Genomic DNA, 21,562 nt, shown 5'->3' with positions numbered 1-21,562 from the left:
TTTGCTGTATATTTACCAAGCAGTATCACAGAGGAAACTTTTTTAATCGGAGTGACGTTGTCCTCTCTTGCAGTTTAACCCATTCTTTCCAAATTGCCAATATCTATCTAAATGGGACTAGCAAGTTTTATGCTTGGCTAATGCACTCTCTTCTTGAACACACTTGCCCTATCTGGCAACCATTCAAGTTTCAAAACCTGAAAAGACCAGAGACAAATATTCAATCTTGCTTTGTCTCCTGATGTATAACCTACCATGCAGAAAGCAATAGGATGGTATTGGCAGCTCGGGTTGAGGTGTTTGATGTTGTGGTGTTCACTGAGCTTGCAAATTAGCTTGCAGACGTTTCATCGCCAGTCGAGGTGACATCATCAGTGCGCAGTTACATAAGAACCTAAGAAATAGGAGGAGTAGACCATTTGGCCCATCAAGCCTGCTCTACCATTCCATAATGCAATATTGGATCTCCTGTTAGGAAACGAATTAGGGCAAGTGACGGAAGTCTGTGTAGGGGAGCACTTTGGTTCCAGTGATCATAACACCATTAGTTTCAATTTGATCATGGACAAGGATAGATCTGGTCCTAGGGTTGAGGTTCTGAACTGGAAGAAGGCCAAATTTGAAGAAATGAGAAAGGATCTAAAAAGCGTGGATTGGGACAGGTTGTTCTCTGGCAAAGATGTGATTGGTAGGTGGGAAGCCTTCAAAGGGGAAATTTTGAGAGTGCAGAGTTTGTATGTTCCTGTCAGGATTAAAGGCAAATTGAATAGGAATAAGGAACCTTGGTTCTCAAGGGATATTGCAACTCTGATAAAGAAGAAGAGGGAGTTGTATGAAATGTATAGGAAACAGGGGGTAAATCAGGTGCTTGAGGAGTATAAGAAGTGCAAGAAAATACTTAAGAAAGAAATCAGGAGGGCAAAAAGAAGACATGAGGTTGCCTTGGCAGTCAAAGTGAAGGATAATCCAAAGAGCTTTTACAAGTATATTAAGAGCAAAAGGATTGTAAGGGATAAAATTGGTCCTCTTGAAGATCAGAGTGGTCGGCTTTGTGCGGAACCAAAGGAAATGGGGGAGATCTTAAATAGGTTTTTTGCGTCTGTATTTACTAAGGAAGCTGGCATGAAATCTATGGAATTGAGGGAATCAAGTAGTGAGACCATGGCAACTGTACAGATTGAAAAGGAAGAGGTGCTTGCTGTCATGAGGAAAATTAAAGTGGATAAATCCCCGGGACCTGACAGGGTGTTCCCTCGGACCTTGAAGGAGACTAGTGTTGAAATTGCGGGGGCCCTGGCAGAAATATTTAAAATGTCGCTGTCTACAGGTGAAGTGCCGGAGGATTGGAGAGTGGCTCATGTTGTTCCGTTGTTTAAAAAAGGATCGAAAAGTAATCCGGGAAATTATAGGCCGGTGAGTTTAACGTCAGTAGTAGGTAAGTTATTGGAGGGAGTACTAAGAGACAGAATCTACAAGCATTTGGATAGACAGGGGCTTATTAGGGAGAGTCAACATGGCTTTGTGGGTGGTCGGTCATGTTTGACCAATCTGTTGGAGTTTTTCGAGGAGGTTACCAGGAAAGTGGATGAAGGGAAGGCAGTGGATATTGTCTACATGGACTTCAGTAAGGCCTTTGACAAGGTCCCGCATGGGAGGTTAGTTAGGAAAATTCAGTCGCTAGGTATACATGGAGAGGTGGTAAATTGGATTGGACATTGGCTCGATGGAAGAAGCCAGAGAGTGGTGGTAGAAAATTGCTTCTCTGAGTGGAGACCTGTGACTAGTGGTGTGCCACAGGGATCAGTGCTGGGTCCATTGTTATTTGTCATCTATATCAATGATCTGGATGATAATGTGGTAAATTGGATCAGCAAGTTTGCTGATGATACAAAGATTGGAGGTGTAGTAGACAGTGAGGAAGGTTTTCAGAGCCTGCAGAGGGACTTGGACCAGCTGGAAAAATAGGCTGAAAAATGGCAGATGGAGTTTAATACTGACAAGTGTGAGGTATTGCACGTTGGAAGGACAAAGCAAGGTAGAACATACAGGGTTAAGGTAAGGCACTGAGGAGTGCAGTGGAACAGAGGGATCTGGGAATACAGATACAAAATTCCCAAAAAGTGTCGTCACAGGTAGATAGGGTCGTAAAGAGAGCTTTTGGTACATTGGCCTTTATTAATCGAAGTATTGAGTATAAGAGCTGGAATGTTATGATGAGGTTGTATAAGGCATTGGTGAGGCCGAATCTGGAGTATTGTGTTCCGTTTTGGTCACCAAATTACAGGAAGGATATAAATAAGGTTGAAAGAGTGCAGAGAAGGTTTACAAGGATGTTGCCGGGACTTGAGAAACTCAGTTACAGAGAAAGGTTGAATAGGTTGGGACTTTATTCCCTGGAGCGTAGAAGAATGAGGGGAAATTTGATAGAGGTATATAAAATTACAATGGGTATAGATAGAGTGAATGCAAGCAGGCTTTTTCCACTGAGGCAAGGGGAGAAAAAAACCAGAGGACATGGGTTAAGGGTGAGGGGGGAAAAGTTTAAAGGGAACATTAGGGGGGGCTTCTTCACACAGAGAGTGGTGGGAGTATGGAATGAGCTGCCAGATGAGGTGGTAAATGCGGGTTCTTTTTTAACATTTAAGAATAATTTGGACAGATACATGGATGGGAGGTGTATGGAGGGATATGGTCCGTGTGCAGGTCAGTGGGACTAGGCAGAAAATGGTTCAGCACAGCCAAGAAGGGCCAAAGGGCCTGTTTCTGTGCTGTAGTTTCTATGGTTCTATGGTTCTATAAGACCATGGACTCATCTCCACTTCCCTGCCTTTTCCCCATAACCTTTAATTCCCCTACTGTGCAAAAATCTATATCAAAGTTGATGCCGTTTCTCTCTGGGAGTGCTCGTGTTTATATAGCCCCACCCCCACCCCACCCCTGTTTGCTTGCCTTAGTCCTGATTGGTTACCCTTTCAGTTGACAGACACATGATCCACTATTGCTCATCTCAGTATCTGAAGACTGAGAAGGGCACCACTTTGTCTGGGACACCACGGAGGTTCTGGCAAACACAAAGCTGGCATGAGGATTTTTTAGAAGTGTGGGTTCTCTTCTGATAACTCCATAAACAAACATATCAAAGTCGATGCCATCAATGAACCCCTAAGAAATACGAGTTAATAGGATTCTAAGGCAAGCAAACAGCGGGTCTATATATATAGATGCGTGCACTCCCGGAGAGGAACACCAACAACTGCACACTGAGTATATCACCTCCACTGGTGATAAAACATCTGCCAGCTAATTCCAAAGCTTGGCGACACTGCAACATCTTAAGAAATATATTGTTTTAAATTGGAAAATAATGACTTATCTTCTGAAATAAATGCTAGAAATCTAATTTTAAACCATTGTGATGTTATATGATTACACTCTTTAATAGCTGAATAAAAAAAAAATATATATATAAAGTCCTACATGGATATATGTTCCAAATAATCTTCTTTCAAAATATAACTCCAATGCATTTAAAAAAGAGTAAAGTTGAAATGTAATAATGAATTTTGAAATATTAGAGTTTTATGTAATTTCCATTTTAATGACTTCAGCAGATTGTGTTTCTTTGGCTGCTTCTCTTGTTCTTAAAAACCATTTCTTTGGAGTGTACAGTAAAACGATGAATTATTCAGCTGTGCACAGTTTATTGTTATTGATCAGTGCAGTTTTCACATGGGAACAATCACGGTTTTTGCTCCAAGCCAATACCAAATTCTTAAATAAGTCCTCTACTTTGGTTTCCTCTTAGTGAATAAAAATGCATGCATTATTTATCAAAACTGCTCTTATTTGACTGTCTTGAGCTGAACATTGCCCTTTGGACTGGCACCAATGTGTCTCTGGAGTGTGAGGCCTTCGATATTTTCCTGCAGTTGCCCGAAAGAAATCTGTTCAAATCAAATTTATCTTCCATTAAACTGAAGCATTTATCTGAATAAAGTTTAATAACCCTACACACTAAATTACTTCAGCAGTACATGACTGCACAAGCTTTGGCTCCTTTTCTCAGTATCAACATTCACCCTGGCTTGAGTCAAACCTTTATCACTGGAAGCTGAAAATGAATTTAAAAAGAAGGGTACAAGTCTGAATTGAAGCTAACTCTCGAAAAAAAAACAGAAGATTATGAGTGTGGATAAAAGGCTGTTAATTATTTTACTGATATTTCTTCCCAAAATATTCCCAATTGCAAGCTCGGTAAAGCATGTCTGGTGTCATCCATTTTAGTGAAATGAGAAAGTAATATCAGGTTATGAGATCGTATTTCAGGGTCTCTCTTCTGTAATATTGGTCTCCTTGGGGCTCCATTGTTTGCAAACTGATTCTATTGCTTATTTTCCTTCAGTCTGAGATTTTAGGAATATTGAAAAAAATAACCATTTGCCTCTTTCTTTGATCCTTTTCCACCACTCTGTTAAATCAGGGCTGGGTCAAAATCAGAATCAGTTTAATATCACCGACATTTGTCATGACATTTGCTGTTTTGTGGCAGTAGTACAGCGCAATATCAAATATAAGTTACAATAGAGTTATATTTACAGTGCCTTGAGCAATCATTCAGGCCCCACAACTACTTTCACATTTTACTGTCTCATTTTCTATATTTAAAGTTTATTGCAGCAGGATTTTTTGAGCTAATCTACAGCACATTGTGCATCATGTCAAATCAAAAGAAAAGAATTCCAAAATCTGTTACAATATACTAAAAATTAAAAAAAAAACAAAATTGTGAAGCTGAAAAAATACTCATCCGCTTTGTAATTACTATGCTAACTTTCCTCAGGAGCAATATATTATCTTACCAACTCACCCAGTTTGTTGATGTGGAAAATTGGAGAAGGGTACAAGACCATCTCAAAGGCACTGAACATACCTCAGAGCTCAGTGCTGCCCATCAAGAAAAAGTGGAAAAATATGAAATCACAGCCACTCTGCTGAGGTCAGGCTGCCCCTCCAAACATAGTCACCAAAGAAGAATGGCACCTAAGAGAGGATATTGTGTTGCCAACAGTCACTCTGAGTGAGGTGCAGAGGCCAGTGGCTACAACTGGAGATGAAGTTCATGTCTCCGCAATCTCTAACGCCTTGCGCAAAAGGGGTATTTATTGAAACGCAGCAAGGAAGAAGCTATGGCTAAATAAAAAAAAGCATATCCTTTCCCGTAAAGACTTTTCAAAGTGTTGCTTAGAAGATACTGTAAAGATGAGGAAAAAGGTCTTGTGGCCGAATGAGACTAAAGTGCAACATTTTTACCTCTACACTATGCAGTATGAATATTTTTTTATTAAGTGCAGTTGTGAACAGTAGCCAGATCAGAAATGCTGATCAAGTCAACTAGTTCCCAACGAGAACTCTGACAGGCCAATCAGATGGTTCACTGCTGCTCAGCGATAGAACACAAAACAGGCACAAGAGTCGCTACCCCCTGTACCACAGAAACACACCGGAGCGGTGCGGCGGAGGTACGTGCTATGCATGACTTGATCTGAAAACATCATGTTGACTCATAACAGATCGTGTTCACGGTGGAACAGCTTGGTCAAGTATGGGGTGATCAGCACAGATGGATAGATTATACCTCCACTACCCCTTAATCTAATGGCGTTAACCTAATACTGCACACCACCCAGGTAACACCATCCCTACTGTAAAGCATGGTGGAGGTAGCATCATGCTGTAGGGCTGGTTTTTAGCAGCAGGGACTGGAAATCTGGTCAGGACTGATGGGAAGATGAATGCTGCTAAATACAGAGAGATCCTGGATTTTAAAAAAACCTGCTAGCCTCTGCCAGAAAGTTTAAACCGGGGAGGAAGTTCATCTTTGAGCAGGACAATGACCCAAAGCACACTGCCATGGAGTTGTTTAAAATGCAAAAAAATTGATAACCTTGAGTGGCCCAGTCAGATATTATATTGCCCAGGCTTGTGTATCTCGACAGCTAGGACACAACACCTAGTCAACCCAGGTGGGTGGGAAAGGTCAGGGTCTGGAGAGGAAGGAATCTGATAGGAGAGGAAAGTGAACCATGGGAGAAAGGGAAAGAGGAGGGGTACCAGGGGGAAGTGATAGGCAAGTGTCATGAAAGTCCACAGCCACTTAATTTTCATTTCTCTTTATGGAGGGGGGAGAAGATAGCGGCACGACGCAGCGCGCACGGCCGTCCCAAATGAATATTGATTATGTGTAACTAGGGGGCCGTGCACAATCCGGATTTGATGGCGACAGCCGTGAGAAGCGCAGAGGAACATCTGGAGTAACTTCTGAAATGCCCGATTCGCTGCCACTGCTACTGTGCGATCGAGAATCTCCGGAGACGAAGGTCCCAAATCCTTGGCTTTGCCAGGGCCGGAGTCGAAACGCTCAGCAGAGGTGGTGCTCGGTGCTCGGTGTCGAAGAGGTGGTTGGAGGCTCAGAGTTTTTGGATGGATTCGGAGTCGGACTGTGGTCGGATGCCTCCGGGATGCTGCATCAGCAAGTTGGCGGCGCTGGAGGTTCACCGTCTGCGTGAGATGATGGGACTTTCGAAAGACTTTGAGACTCTTACTGTGCCATGGTCTGTTCTTATCAGATTATGGTATTGCTTTGCACTGTTGTAACTATATGTTACAATTATGTGGTTTTTATTAGTTTTTAAGTCTGTTTGTCATGTGTTTTCGTGATATCATTCTGGAAAAACATTGTATCATTTCTTAATGCATGCATTACTAAATGACAGTAAAAGGAGACTGTGTGTCCTCATAATCATAATGATAATCATTAAAAACTAAATGCTTCTGAACTTGAACAGGAAACATGCCAACAAAAAGAAATAGCTGATGGAGTTCTGATGAGAGCATTACTTGGTCCACTGATGCTTCCTGACCTGCTGAGTGTCTGCAGCATTTTCTATTTGTAAAATAATAAGTACAAGTGCTTCTATTCCTCATTGTTACCGAACGAGCTCTGCGAAGAAAAGTGTGCTGCTGAGGGACAAGAGAACGATCAGACCCACTTTTGATTCTCCACATATTGCTGAATGCGATACGGACTCACCACTCCAATCCAGGCCCCACTGCGGCGAGAGGATGCCAGGTTGTTGTAGGAAATGACTCGACAAGCGTATGGTTAGTAGGTTCGTTGGTCACATGGGTGTAACTGGGTGTCATGGGCTCATTGGGTAGGAGGGACCTGTTACCATGCTGTATCGTTAAATCAAATAAAACAATTAAAAATTAAAATGTGTATCTTAACCAGATCAACCACCTCAGAATCCACAGAACTGGAACAAAAACAGGGCATTCTTGATTCAAGGAGAGTGGAAAGATTGGGAGAAAGCGAGAGGTTGGGAGGGAGAGAGAGAGAGAGGGAGCTGGGGGCAGGGGGGTGCAGAGAGAGAGAGAGAGAGAGAGAGAAGTATTTTAAGGGACAGCTGGTTTTTGGGGAATGAGTCAGTATGTTCAAAGAAGGACAGGAGAAACAGTGTAGAAAATAATTAGAAAGGAAACAAAGTGATACTTAAAAATATTTGAAACAGTAGCCTTGGAGCTAGTGTAAAGCTGTAGGTTAATTGAGTTTATTGTGAAGAAGTGCATCTCCCCGTCCCTGTACCATGATAGGTCATTTGCTGTTTTGAGATGGATGAAACTGAGAGCATAAGGACAACGAGTTAATTTACAAAAAGAATAAATTGACCACCACTTACCTCAGGTTAAGTACTTCTAATTTTACAACTCTCGATACATTGCCTTTTGCACCAAATGCCTCCTTTAAGAGTTACAACGTCGTCATGCATTACATTCTAGCCCAGATTTCAACATTGAATGTTAATCATTTATGGTGTGTAATCATTTTGTGTTGAAAGAAACATGCAAACACATGCATTTTCTTCCACTCAGTATTAAGGCCATAAGGGTCTGCTGCTGTTGAAAAGGGAGATGTTCATTTCATGTTTTAAGATAGATTTGCTAACAGATCTAAATGGAGATGTAATTTAAGAACATTTCTTTCTAATGTGATTCAACCAAAATTTCTGTTATTCTTATATTGTTTGCTTTATGGAGTGTAGAGTAGGCTTAAAAATTAAAAAAAAACATTCTGTTTCTCACCTTGTACTGCCAGGCCTTCCAAACAACCAAGGTAAGATTTTTATCTGAATAAGCCTTCACAATCGCACATTGAAAAATGGTCCTGCAGAACAGGACTATAGCTTCATTGCTTCTTTGTACTTGCTCCCATTTTGGCCTTGACTCCAATCCTTTATACATATGTCTTTTGCTTAAACTTTAAGAGAAAATTGAGCAGTCTTAAATTGAAAACTGAAATAAAGAAGTGATTCTTGTCAAGGTATACACTTTCGATTATTCCTATCAGGTGAGTTAATTGCATAACACTCAGACTGATGTTTCTCAAGTTTAAATTTAAATTGAATTTGTACCATCTTTTGATCAAAGATTCTCTCCAGCAGAAAGTATAGGAAAAATAACTTTAAATAAAGTCCACTTTCACAGAGGTTCATGTGGATGATAAAACAAACCATTTTCTTCCTGATAAAATCCTATCTGTCTTATTCATCAATATTTTTGTGAGAGGAAAAATGCTAGCTATCATATTTTAATCTTTTGTTAATCTTTTTTTTCTGCTAATGGAAAATGAAATTATTCAACCGTAATTTGAATGCAAATTTCACACAAAAAATTTTGTCGGGTCTGGGGGACCCGAGTTATAAGGAAAGAGTAAATAGGTTAGGATTTTATTCCCTAGAACATAGAAGATTGAGAGGAGATTTGATAAAGCGATACAAAATTATGAGGGGTATATATGAGGTCAATGCAAGCAAGCTTTTTACAACTGAGGTTGGGTGGGACTGCAACCAGAGGTTATGGGTTAAGGGTGAAAGGTGAAAAGTTTAAGGGGAACAGGAGGGCAAACTTCTTCACTCAGAGGGTTGTGAGAGTGTGGAGTGAGCTTGCTGTATATGTGGAGCATGCGAACTCGATTTCAAAGTTTAAGAAAAATTTGGATAGGTATTGAATTGAATTGACTTATTACTTACATCCTTCTTATACACGAGGAGCAAAAATCTTTATGTTACGTCTCCATCTAAATGTGCAATGTGCAATTTATAGTAATTTATAATAAGTAGTATGTATAATAGAACAGCCAATATAACATACAAATACAATTGTATCAGCATGAATTAATCAGTCTGATGGCCGGGTGGAAGAAGCTGTCCCAGAGACAGTTGGTCCTGGCTTTTATGCTGCGGTACCGTTTCCCGGATGGTAGCAGCTGAAACAGTTTGTGGTTGGGGTGACTTGGGTACCCAGTGATCCTACGGGCCCTTTTTACGCACTTGTCTCTGTAAATGTCCTGAATAGTGGGAAGCTCACACCTACAGATGAGCTGGGCTGTCCACACCACTCTCTGCAGAGTCCTGTGATTGAGGGATGGATGGATGGATTCAAGGATGGTAGGGGTAAGGAGGTCTACGGGCCCAGTACAGGTTGATGGGATTAGATGGGCTGAAAGGCCTGTTTCTGTACTTTTCTTGACTCTATGACTTTAATATATAATTCAGAAATTTTGCACTAGATGTGTGTGAAGTAAAACTACAGAGTGCTTGATACTATGCTATGAGTAAGTATGGCAATATAGGAATGGGCACACACACTTGTATACACATGTTGGAACACTTACACATGCATACTCACACACATGTGCTCACACACACATGCTTGCATGCTCATGTACATGTGAATGTCAATCAAATTTATATCACTTTCATGAAGGCCAAAATAAATAATGATCCAAGGTCCCGCGTGGGAGGTTGTTCAAAGAGGTTTAGTCCCTTGGCGTTCAAGATGAGGCAGTAAATTGGATTAGACATTGGCTTTGAGGGAGAAGCCAGGGAGTGTTAGTGGACGGTTGCCTCCCTGAATGGAGGCCTGTGACTGGTGGAGTACCATAGGGATCTGTGTTTCAAAACAGATGCAAACATTTTCAGTAAATGAGCACAACTGGGCAGCTTCATATCAAGCAATTGCTTCATCTTTCCTTTGAAAAGATTCCCTTTAAGAATGGTAATAATTTAATAATAAAGATCAAAAATAAAGTTCATCAGAAAACAAACAAGGTAGTTCAGTCCAAAATCATTGAAAATGGCCTATGAAAACCAGGGCTGCAGATTGACTTAAAACAAAGAATTGTGATTAATTGTAAAATTCTAAATAATTAAATCATGTTAACTGCAAATTCAGTTGCACTAAAATTAAAATATGTATTTTAATTACATTTGTCTGAATGATTTTGACTATTTTTTGTTTTTAAAATGAAAAGAAAAGAAAAATTTAAAATAGTAATTGACTTTTAATAGGTTTTGAATGTCAGAGATACATAAAAAATTCATAATGTTTTTGACAACCTAGTCAACTGGCTATTGTTTAGGTTCTGATCAAAGAACTTATTCAGCCATTTTGTCCCAGAGCTAGAACTGCCTTGTCATTCACTGCACAACCCCCTAACTCCACCACGTGATTGAATGACATCTGCACTGCCTCGTTAAAGAGGATTTGGGACAGATTTTGGAAGGAATTTCTGACCATGGTTTCTTCACAGGTGCACACTTAGTCCATAGGTCAATATTCACCGGTGATCAAAAGATCTCTGCCCATTTTTAATTCACTTTCATTAGTAGGTGCTAAAAAAACTGAACAAGTTAATTTGTCTTTGCAGTTAATCTGATGATCTAAACTTGATGTAAAGTTTAACCTTATTTGTCCTATGTACATCGAAATATTGAAACATACCATGAAATGCAACATTTTGAGCCAATAACCAGCGTAGTCTGAATAAGTGTCGAGGGCAGCCTGCAAGTGGTTCCACACTTCTGGCGCCCACATAGCAAGCCCACAAGTGCAGAAATTACAGGGCCTTTGCAAAGATATTTAAATCATCCTTAGCGAAAGATGAGGTCCTGGAGGATTGGCGGATAGCTAATTTTGTTCCGCTGTTTAAGAAAGATTCTAAGAATAAATGAGGTACTTAGAGACCGGTGAGCCTCAAGGAGAAATTTATTGGAAGATATTCTACCTGACCAGATATATGAGTATTTGGATAGACAGTGATTGATTAAGCAGCATGGTTTTGTACATGTTAGTCATGTCTAACCAATCTTAGAGAGTTTTTCAAGGATATTACCAGGGAAGATGATGAAGGCAAGGCTATGGATGTTGTCAACATGGACTTCAGCAAGGTCCCACATGGGAGATTGGTCAAGAAGGTTCAGTTACATAGAAACATAGGGATCTACAGCACATTACAGGCTCTTTGGCCCACAATGTTGTGCTGACCATATAACCTACTCAAGAAATTGCCTAGAATTTTCTTACTGCAGAGCCTTCTGTTTTTCTAAGCTCTATGTACCTATCTAAGAGTCTCTTAAAAGACCCTATTGTATCCGCTTCTACCACCATCACTGGCAGTGCTCACCACTCTCTGTCTGGAAAACTTACCTCTGACATCCCCCTTGTACCTTCTTCCAAGCACCTTAAAACTATGCCCCCTCGTGGCATTCAGGATGAAATAGTAAAGTGGATTAGACATTGGCTTTGTGGGAGAAGCCAGAGAGTGGTAGTAGATGGTTGCCTCCCTGACTGGAGGTCTGTGATTACCATAAGGATCTGTGTTGGGTCTGTTGTTGTTTGTCATTAATACCAACGATTTGGATGATAACGTGGTTTACTGGATCAGCAAATTTGCGGATGACCTCAAGATTAGCGGTGTAGTGGACAGCAAGGAAGGCTATCAAAGCTGCTAGTGGGAGCTGAACCAGATGGAAAAGTGGGCTGAAAAATGTCAGATGGAATTTTATTCAGACAAGCGTGAGGTGTTGCACTTTGGTAGGACCATACAGGGTAAGTGTTATACAGTGAGCGGTAGGGCACTGAGGAGTGTGGTAGAACAAAGAGATCTGGAAAAACAGGTACATAAAGTTGGGCACAGGTAGATAGGGTCATAAAGAAATATTTTGGCACATTGGCCTTCAATGCTCAAAGCACTGCGTACAGGAGATGGGATGTTATGTTGAAGTTGTACTAGATGTTGGTGAGGCCAAATTGAGTGCAGTTTTGGTCATCTACCTACAGGAAAGATGTAAGCAAGGTTGAAAGGGTACAGAGGAAATTTATAAGGATGTTGTCGGGACTGGAGAACCTGAGTTAAAGGAATAATTGAATAGGTTAGAACTTTATTGCCTAGAACGTATAAGATTGAGGGGAGATTTGACAGAGGTATGCAAAATTATGAGGGGTATGGATAGGATAAATGCAAGCAGGCTTTTTCCACAGAGGTTGAGTAAGATCATAACTAGAGGTCATGGGTTAAGGGTGAAGGTAAAATGTTTAAGGGGAACGAGGGAAAACTTCTTCACTCAGAGGTTGTTTTGAATATGGAATGAGCTGCCATCACAAGTGGTGGCTGTGATTTTGATTTCAACATTTGAGAGAACTTTGGATAGGTAAATGAATAGTAGGGGTCTGGAGAGCTATGGTCCTGGTGTAGGTTGATGGGACTAGGTAGTTTAAATGGTTCAGCATGGACTAGATGGGCCAAAGGGCCTGTTTCTGTGCTGTAGTTTTCTATGACTCTAAATATAATGCCATTACATGGGAAGTGGAAAACTACACTCAGTGGCTAGTTTACTGGTACTTCCTGTACCTAACGAAGTGGCCACCAAATGTCTGTTTGCTCTCTTCTTCCACTGTAGTCCTTTCACTTCAAGGTTTGATGTGTTGTGCATTCAGAGATGTCATAATGCATTGTTATTTGAGTTACTGTTGATTTCCTGTCAGCTTGAACAGTCAGGCCATTCTCCTCTACCCCCTCTTGTTAACAAAACATCTTCATCCACAAAATGGCTGCTCACTGGATGTTTTAAATATGTTTTTGCACCATTCTCTGTAAACTCTAGAGAATGTTGTGCATGGAAATCCCAGAAGATCAGAAGTTTCTGAGATACTCAAACTACCCCTTCTGTCACCAGCAATCATTCCAAGGTCAGAATCATTGAGATCACATTTCTTCCCGTTCTGGTGTTTGGTTTGAACAACAACTGAACCTCTTGACCACAGCTCATTGCTTTTATTGCATTGAGTTGCTGCATGTAATTGGCTGATCAGATAATAGCATTAACGAGCAGGTGTACAGGTGGCCACTGCGTATACTGTCACAACGACATCCCATGCCAGCAAAACATGTTAATAAACTGGACATTCTTAATTTCTGGAGGCATATAAGGTCATCCATTGTGCATTGATCTTTAAGAAAATAATTGTCACTAGGAAGGATTAAGGTGATTTATAAATTTGAGAACTGATGGAACTACTGCTATCAAATCTTCACACCACAACAGTCTGCATTAAAGTTAATTGAGAAACACCAATGAAGTTTCACAAGTCTTCAATTATTCAATGTTTCAACTTGATATCAGAGAATGTATACAGTATACAACCTGAAATTCTTACTCTTCACAGACATCCATGAAACAGAAGAAAAACCCCAAAGGATGAATGACAGAACAATGTCAGCACCCCAAAGCTCCCCTCCCCCACACATAAGCAACACCAAACAATCAACCCTCCTCCCTCCCCCTCCATCCATTGTTCCAGCAAAAGCGTCGGCGGTCCCCCAACTATCCTCAATGCAAGCAATTGCGAAACCCCCAGAGAGGCCATAACCTAGAGTCCATTAAAAAAAACTGTGTCCACCCAAACACTTTGACATCCCACAGGCTCTCACTCTCTCATTAATGAGGGAGAGAGAGCTATTGCTTCTGCCACAGCGAGAGGAGAGGCCAACAGCTCGCTGTTTCGATGTTACAGCCTGCTTATTTTGACAGCACTGTACTCTAACAGATATTGCTTTTTGGCCAGTCGATTACTATGGGTTGAGATACATTGTACTTAATAAAAGGAAAACTGTCCTGATAATAATAACGAAGTATGGGGGCGGGGGTGAGTTGGGGTTGATGTATTAGGATGGATAGAGGATTGGTTAACTAATAGAAAGATGGGATACATGGATGCTTCTCTGGTTGGCAATCAGTGGTGAGTGGTGTGCCACAGGGGTCAATGCTGGGCCCGCAACTGATCACGATATACATTAATGATCTGGAAGACGGGATCGATTGTAATACAACTAAGTTTGCTGTTGATACTAAATGGAGTGGAAAAGCAAATTGTGCAGAAGATACGGAGAGTCTGCAGAGACATATAGATAGGTTAAATGAGTGGGCAAGGCTCTGGCAGATGGAATACAATGTCATCCACTTTGGAAGAAGAAATGGAAGAGCAGATAATTATTTAAATGGTAAAAATTGGAGCATGCTGCTGTGCAGGGGGACTTGGAGTGCTTGTGCATGAATCACAAAAGGTCGGTTTGCAGGTGCAGCAGGCTATCAAGTTGGCCTTCATTGCTAGAAGGATTGAATTTAAGAGCAGGGAGGTAATGCTGCAACTGTACAGAGTATTAGTGAGGTCGCATCCTGGAGTACTGTGTGCAGTTCTGGTCTCCTTATTTGAGGAAGGATATACTGGCTTTGGAGGCAGTGCAGAGGAGGTTCACCAGGTTGATTCCAGAGATGAGGGGGTTAGACTATGAGGAGATATTGAGTCGCCTGGGACTCTATGTACTGGAATTCAGAAGAATGAGCGGAGATCTTATAGAAACATATAAAATTATGAAAGGGATAGATAAGATAGAGGCAGGAAAGTTGTTTCCACTGGTAAGTGAGACTAGAACTAGGGAACATAGCCTCAAGGTTTGGGGGAGTAGATTTAGGACGGAGATGAGGAGGAACTGCTTTTCCTGAACAGTGGTGAATCTGTGGAATTTTCTGCCCAATGAAGCAGTGGAGGCTACCTCAGTATATATATTTTAAACAAGGTTGGATAAATTTTTGCATAGTAGGGGAATTAAGGGTTATGGGGAAAAGGCAGGTAGGCGGAGATATGTCCATGGCTAGATCAGCCATGATCTTATTAAATGGTGGAGCAGGCTTGACGGGCCAGATGGCCGACTCCTGCTCCTATTTCTTATGTTCTTATATGTTTCACATCTTAACGTGTGTAAAGAATGGAACATTCCTTGCAAGTATCAAAGACTTTTGCACTGTATTTGTCAATGTGGAGCGGAGAGCGAGTTTGTAAATCTGGCAGGAGCAAAGGATGTTGGGAATGACAAGGGTAGAGAGCTGCAGGAGGGATGTGGCATAGGCGTCAGAGGAGTGCCCGGGGGGGTGGGGGGGGAGGTAGTGCAGGTACTGACACACCCAGCCCTGAGACACCAGGCAAGGTCATTTGATTCTAAATAATTGGTTTATTGATCATTACAGAATGTCTCTCTGGTGCTTCCTGCTCCCTCTCCTCTCCCATCCCCCTTTCCCAACCATGATTCCCCTCTCCCTGCCCCCTTCCCACTCTCGGTCCACAATACAGACCCATATCAGAATCAGGTTTATCATCACTCATGTGTCATGAAATTTGTATTTTTTGTGGCAAGCAGTATCAGAATCAGGTTTATCATCCCTGGCATGTGTTGTGAAATTTGTTAACTTAGCAACAGCTGTTCAATGGAGTACATGATAATACTCCATTGAGTAAATCAATTACAGTAAGTACATATATGTATATTAAATAGTTAGATTAAAAATAATATTAAGAAAAAGTGAGTTTGTGTTCATGGGTTCAATGTCCATTTAGGAATTGGATGGCAGAGGGGAGAAGCTGTTCCTGAATCACTGAGAGTGTGCCTTCAGGCTTCTGTACCTCCTACCTGATGGTACCAAAGAGCAGAGGGCATGTCCTAGGTGATGTGGTCTTTAATGATGGATGCCACCGTTCTGAGGCACCACTCCTTGAAGATGTCTTGGATACTACGGAGTCTAGTACCCATAATGGAACTGACTAATTTTACAACTTTCTGTAGCTTCTTTCAGTCCTGTGCAGTAGCCCCCACCCCCGCTCTACCAGACAGTGATCGGTGATGCAGCCTGTCAGAATGCTCTTTATGGTACATCTACAGAAGTTTTTTGAGTGATTTAGTTGACAAACTAAATCTCTTCAAACTCCTAATGAAATACAGCCGCTGTCTTGCCTTCCTTATAGCTGCATCAATATGTTGGGACCAGGTTAGATCCTCAGAGATTTTGACACCCAGGAGCTTGAAATTGCTCACTCTCTCCACTTCTGAGCCCTCTATGAGGATTGGTTCATGATCCCTCATATTACCCTTCCTGAAGTCCACAATTAGCTCTTCCAACTTACTGACACTGAGCGCAAGTTGTTGCTGCAACAACACTTAACTAGTTGTTATATCTCGTTCCTATATGTATTCTCATCTCCATCTGGGATTCTACCGACTATGGTTGTGTTATCAGCAAATTTATAGATGGCATTTGAGCTATACTTAACTGCACAGTCATGGGTATAGAGAGAGTACAGCAGTGGGCAAAGCACATACCCTGAGATGCCCCAGTGTTGATCATCAGCGAGCAGGAGATGTTATCACCAATCCGCATAGATTGTGGTCTTCCGGTTAGGAAGTTGACAATCTAATTGCTGAGGGAGATACAGAGGCCAGGTTCTGGAGCTTGTTGCTCGGGACTGTGGAAATGATGGTGTTAAACGCTGAGCTATAGTCAGTGAACAGCATCCTGACCTAGGTGTTTGTATTGTCCATCTGGTCTAAAGCCACATGGAGAGCCATTGAAATTGTATCTGTCGTAGGACCTATTGTGGTGATAGGCAAATTGCAGTGGGTCCAGGTCCTTGCTGAGACACAAATTGATACTAGCCAAGACCAACCTCATAGATGTGAATGCTACTGAGTGATAGTCATTAAGGCAGCTTACACTACTCTTTTTAGGCACCTGTGTAAGTTTTGCCTTTTTGAAGCAGGTTTGAATCAGCAGTACAGAGCAATACATAAAATTACTGCGGTACAGTATTATGTAAAAGTCTTAGGCATCCCAGCTTTATGTGCGTGCCTACAACTTTTGCTCAGTGCTATACATGACCAAATGTGAGAGCTGGATAATCATTGAACTTATTTCAGAAGTCTAAGAGATTTACCTCCAAAACTTGTCCATGTTATACCATGCAGTTCAATTTGAGGTTACTGTAAAAGTATATACAAGCATATGTTGAAATTGTATGAGGCTCTGGTAAGATTAACAATAGAATACAGTATATACTCATTCAAACTCCCACAATTTCGATAATTTTCAACACTGGCAATTGGTTTGGCATTTTATCACATTAAGATTATGAATAGAGGAATTGTTGTGTGAGAAAAATTAGTAAGACCAAAAGACATGGGGCACTTGGCCCATCAAATCTGCTTTGCCATTCCATCATGGCAGACTTATTATCCTTCTCAACCCCATTCTCCTACCTTCTCCCTGTAAACTTCGAAGTCCTAAGTAATCAAAAACCTATCAAACTCCACCTTAAATAATCCCAATTCATTACCCTGCACAGCCAGTTCTGACAATGAATTCCAGAGACTCTCCACCCCCTGGCTAAAGGGGGTGTCTCTCTAACCTGAATCTGTGCCCACTGAGCCTAGATTTCCCCACCCCCCTGGTTATTCTATAAATTCCCTCTCTTGGGATCAAGCACCAACCTGATTTTCCCAACTACCAGCCTGCCTTTCTATCACCTGTTGTAATTTGTGGTCAACATCCTGACCACTGTTCGAAGGCCCGTATGTAACTCTCATCAGGGTCAGTTAACCTCCTGTTTTCTAACTCTACCCTATCCGCAAGGATTCTTCATCTTCTGATCCTATCAGCTCTTTCTAAGGAATTGATTACATTTTTTACCAAAATTCACCCCACACCCTATGCTTACCTTCCTATGCTTTTGAAACAAAGTCTATCCTTGGATATTAGGCTGCCTATTATGATCTTCTTTCAGCCACGACTCAGTGATGCCCACAACATCCTACCTGCCTATCTTTAAATGCACTACAAGATCATCTACCTTATTCTGTAGATTGCATGCATTCAAATATAATACCTTCAGTCCTGTATTCATCACCCTTTTCAATTTTGACCCCTTGTTACACTTTATCTCATCCCACCTACTGCAATTTTGCCCTCTCATCTGCCTACCCTTCCTCACAGTCTCACTACACACTACTTGTGTACCCACTGCCCCATCCTCAGCCCTGTCACTCTGGTTCCCATTCCTCGACAAAATTAGTTTAAACACTCCCCAACAGCTCTCGTAAACCTGCTCGCAAGGATATTGGTCCCCTCACATTCAGGTGTAACCAGTCCTTTTTGAACAGGTTATACCTTCCCCAGAAGAGATCCCAATGATCCAAAAACCTTAAACCCTTCCCCTTGCACCAATTCCTTAGCCAAGTCAGGCAGCATGCAGGGAAAAGAGTAAACAGTCAACGTTCGGGCCGAGACCCCTCGTCAGATCCTCCAGCATTTTGTGTGTGTTGCTATAAATAAGTTATTTATGATGATGATGATGATTATTATTATTTTGTTTGATCTCTCATGTGACAAATATAAGCTGATGAATATTTCACTCTGCATATTAAATTAAAAAGATGGTAAATGAACTGCCCAAGGGAAAAACACGAAGCACACATACAGAATGTAACAGACATTTCGTCCTAAATGAATTAAAGAACACCTCAGGTACAGAACATTGTAGTGATGCTTGATAAGTTTCAGGATACATAGCCAGGGCATTTCTAAGTTGATGTAAAGCATCACGTTTAGATAAAGAACCTCACTCTACAGTGAGTTAATAGTTCAGGCTTGTGGGTGTCAGGTCAGCAGAAACGTCCGTCAAAGCGGCCGTTGTTCTGTTTTACTGACAGTCAGTTCTGAGCATGGGCATCCGAGACAGAGCGAACAGCAGCTCCCGCACACTGCTCACTCAGATCAAATCATTACAACGTGCACGGACGTACATCAAGGTAATACAATGGCAATGCCCAATGAAGTGTAAATAGAACGGACATGACTTGGATCTGGCAAGGAGGCAAATATCTTAGACCTCTTTAAATAACGTCAGTGATTGTCCCTGCCCTCGACCGCATCTTTTCGATTACGCGCACGTCTGCCCTCACCCCATCCTCCCGCCACCCCACCGGGGATAAGGTTCCTCTTGTCCTCACCTACCATCACACCAGCCTCAGCGTCCAGCACAGAATTCTCCATAACTTCCACCATCTCCAATGGGATCCCGCAACCAAGCACCTTTTCCCTCCCCCCAGCTTTCTGCTTTCTGCAGGGATCACTCCCTACGTGATTCCCTTGTCCATTTGTCCCTCCTGGCACTTATCTTTGCAAGCAGAACAAGCACTACACCCTCTCCCTCACCACCATTCAGAGCCCCAACAGTCCTTCCAGGTGAGGCAACACTTCACCATTGAGTCTGTTGGGGTCATCTACTGCATCCGGTGCTCTAAGTGTGGCCTCTGGTATATCAGTGAGACCCAACCTAGATAAAAAGACCGCTTAGCTGAGCACCTACACTCCATCTGCCGTAAAAAGCGCGATCTCCCAGTGGCCACCCATTTTAATTCTACTTTCCCAATCCTATTCCGACAGGTCTGTCTGTGGCCTCCTCGACTGTCGCGATGAGGCCACACTCAGGTTGGAGGAACAACACCTTATATTCTGTCTGGGTAGCCTCCAACCTGATGGCATGAACATCGATTACTCAAATTTCCAGTAATGCCACCCTTCACCATTCCCTTTTCCCTCTCTCAGCTTATGTCCTTACTGGCCCATCACCTCCCTCTGGTGCTCCTCCTCCTTTTCTTTCTTCCATGGTCTTCTGTCCTCTCCTATCAGACTCCCTGCTTCGCCAGCCCTGTATCTCTTTCACCAATCAACTTCCCAGCTCTTCACTCCTCCCCCTCCCCGTTTCACCTCTCACCTTGTGTTTCTTCCTCCTCTTCCTCCACCTTCTAACTCTGATCCTCATCTTTTTTGCTCCAGTCCTGATGAAGGGTCTCGGCCTGAACATTCACTGTACTCGTTTCCATGGATGCTGCCTGGCCTGCTGAGTTCCTCCAGCATTTTGTGTGTGTCAATGATTGTCCCTCTCTCACATTATAGTCATGTACAGTACTGTGCAAAAGATTTACGCACATATATGTAGTGAGGGTGCACAGCACTGTAATAATTTTATGTATTGCACTGCACTGCTGTCACAAAAAAACAACAAATTTCATGACATTTGTGAGCGATGTTAAACCTGATTCTGATACAGGTCTCTATTGTGAACTGAGAGTGGGAATGGGGCAGAGAGAGGGGAATCATGGTTGGCAAAAGGGGAAGGGAGTGGGTAATCACTAGAGAGACATTCCGTATTGATCAATAAGCTAAGTGTTGGGAATCGAATGACTTTGTCTCGTGTCTCAGGGTTGGGTGTGTCTGGAACTGGCACTGTTTCTTTGCCACCTGTCCCACACCACTCCCAAAATGCCCTACCCTCGTCTTTTTCAATATCCTTCGCTCCTGCCAGATTTACAAACTGACTTTGTACTACACTTTGACAAATACAGTACTGTGAAAAAATCTCAGGCACTGTGGGTATATAAATGCCTAAGACTTTTGGATGGTATTGTATAACCCTCCATAGATACTGCCTGACCTGTTGCGTTCCTCCAGCATTTTGTGTCTCAAATTGCTAAAGTAAGATTTTTTTATTTATTCCTTTCTGACCAAATATAATTTTCTGTGTGTCCAGTGCTGTCAGTGATTTTGAGAGTAAAGATTTGCGCTGCAGTACAGGGCTACCACCAAAAGAGGGCAGAGCTGAAATAGCATGGTAAAAACATTACCTAATAAGATAGGAGATACTAACTTCTAATTTAATTTTAAATCCAGTTAAACCTTTCTTGATTATTGTGACATTTACCTTCCATTTCACTTCATCTGTTTTATTTTTTTGCTTTATTGTTTGGCAGAGGTTAGATTTTATTACCGTAATCTAATAAAGGCAAAATAAAATATTGTTGTATGTTTCCTTTATCTGTGTGAGGATACATAAAGCCCCAAAGCAAAGTAGAGCTCTGCTCAATGTATGAATGTAAGTTCAATCGCTGAGTTTATCAGCAAGTGCACAGTTTATGTGGATGCTTTAAAAACCTATACAAAGAGGGAAGAACTGCCTTTGATAAATTAAATAGATTTAGTGCAGTGCAAATAGTCTCATGGCACTAAAAGTGAGTGATAGGGCGCCATGGTGGTGTAGTGGTTAGCGCTGATTATAAGGAGTTTGCACGTTCTCCTCCTGACCACGTGGGTTTCCATAAGGCCATAAGACCACAAGACAAAGGAGCAGAAGTTGGCCATTCAGCCCATCGGGTCTGCTCTCTCATTTTATCATGAGCTGATCCATTCTCCCATTTAGTCCCACTCCCCTGCCTTCTCACCATAACCTTTGATGCCCTGGCTACTCAGATACCTATCAATCTCTGCCTTAAATACAC

The 21,562-nt window shown here is 41.8% G+C and overlaps 1 protein-coding gene across 8 annotated transcripts in view; it reads right to left on the bottom strand.

The window, feature by feature from the left end:
• The window catches only part of LOC134358189 (heparan sulfate glucosamine 3-O-sulfotransferase 5), a 389,601-nt gene that overhangs the window by 34,144 nt on the left and 333,895 nt on the right, over positions 1–21,562 (bottom strand). For 2 of the 8 annotated variants that reach the window (XM_063070210.1, XM_063070202.1), the window contains exons 1-2: positions 7,740–7,821; positions 7,091–7,236 (exon numbers count right to left, since the gene is read on the bottom strand). The exons of 4 other annotated variants lie outside the window; for them this stretch is intronic. The gene's annotated coding sequence lies outside the window, so the exon portion shown is untranslated. Of the gene's footprint in view, positions 1–7,090; positions 7,237–7,739; positions 7,840–21,562 lie in introns of those variants that run through there. 2 more of the 8 variants (XM_063070186.1, XM_063070194.1) reach the window with 1 other exon arrangement.

This window comes from Mobula hypostoma, chromosome 2, assembly GCF_963921235.1.
Source record: "Mobula hypostoma chromosome 2, sMobHyp1.1, whole genome shotgun sequence".
In the NCBI taxonomy this organism is placed as follows: Eukaryota; Metazoa; Chordata; class Chondrichthyes; order Myliobatiformes; family Myliobatidae; genus Mobula; species Mobula hypostoma.
This window is presented reverse-complemented; position numbering and strand designations above follow the sequence as displayed.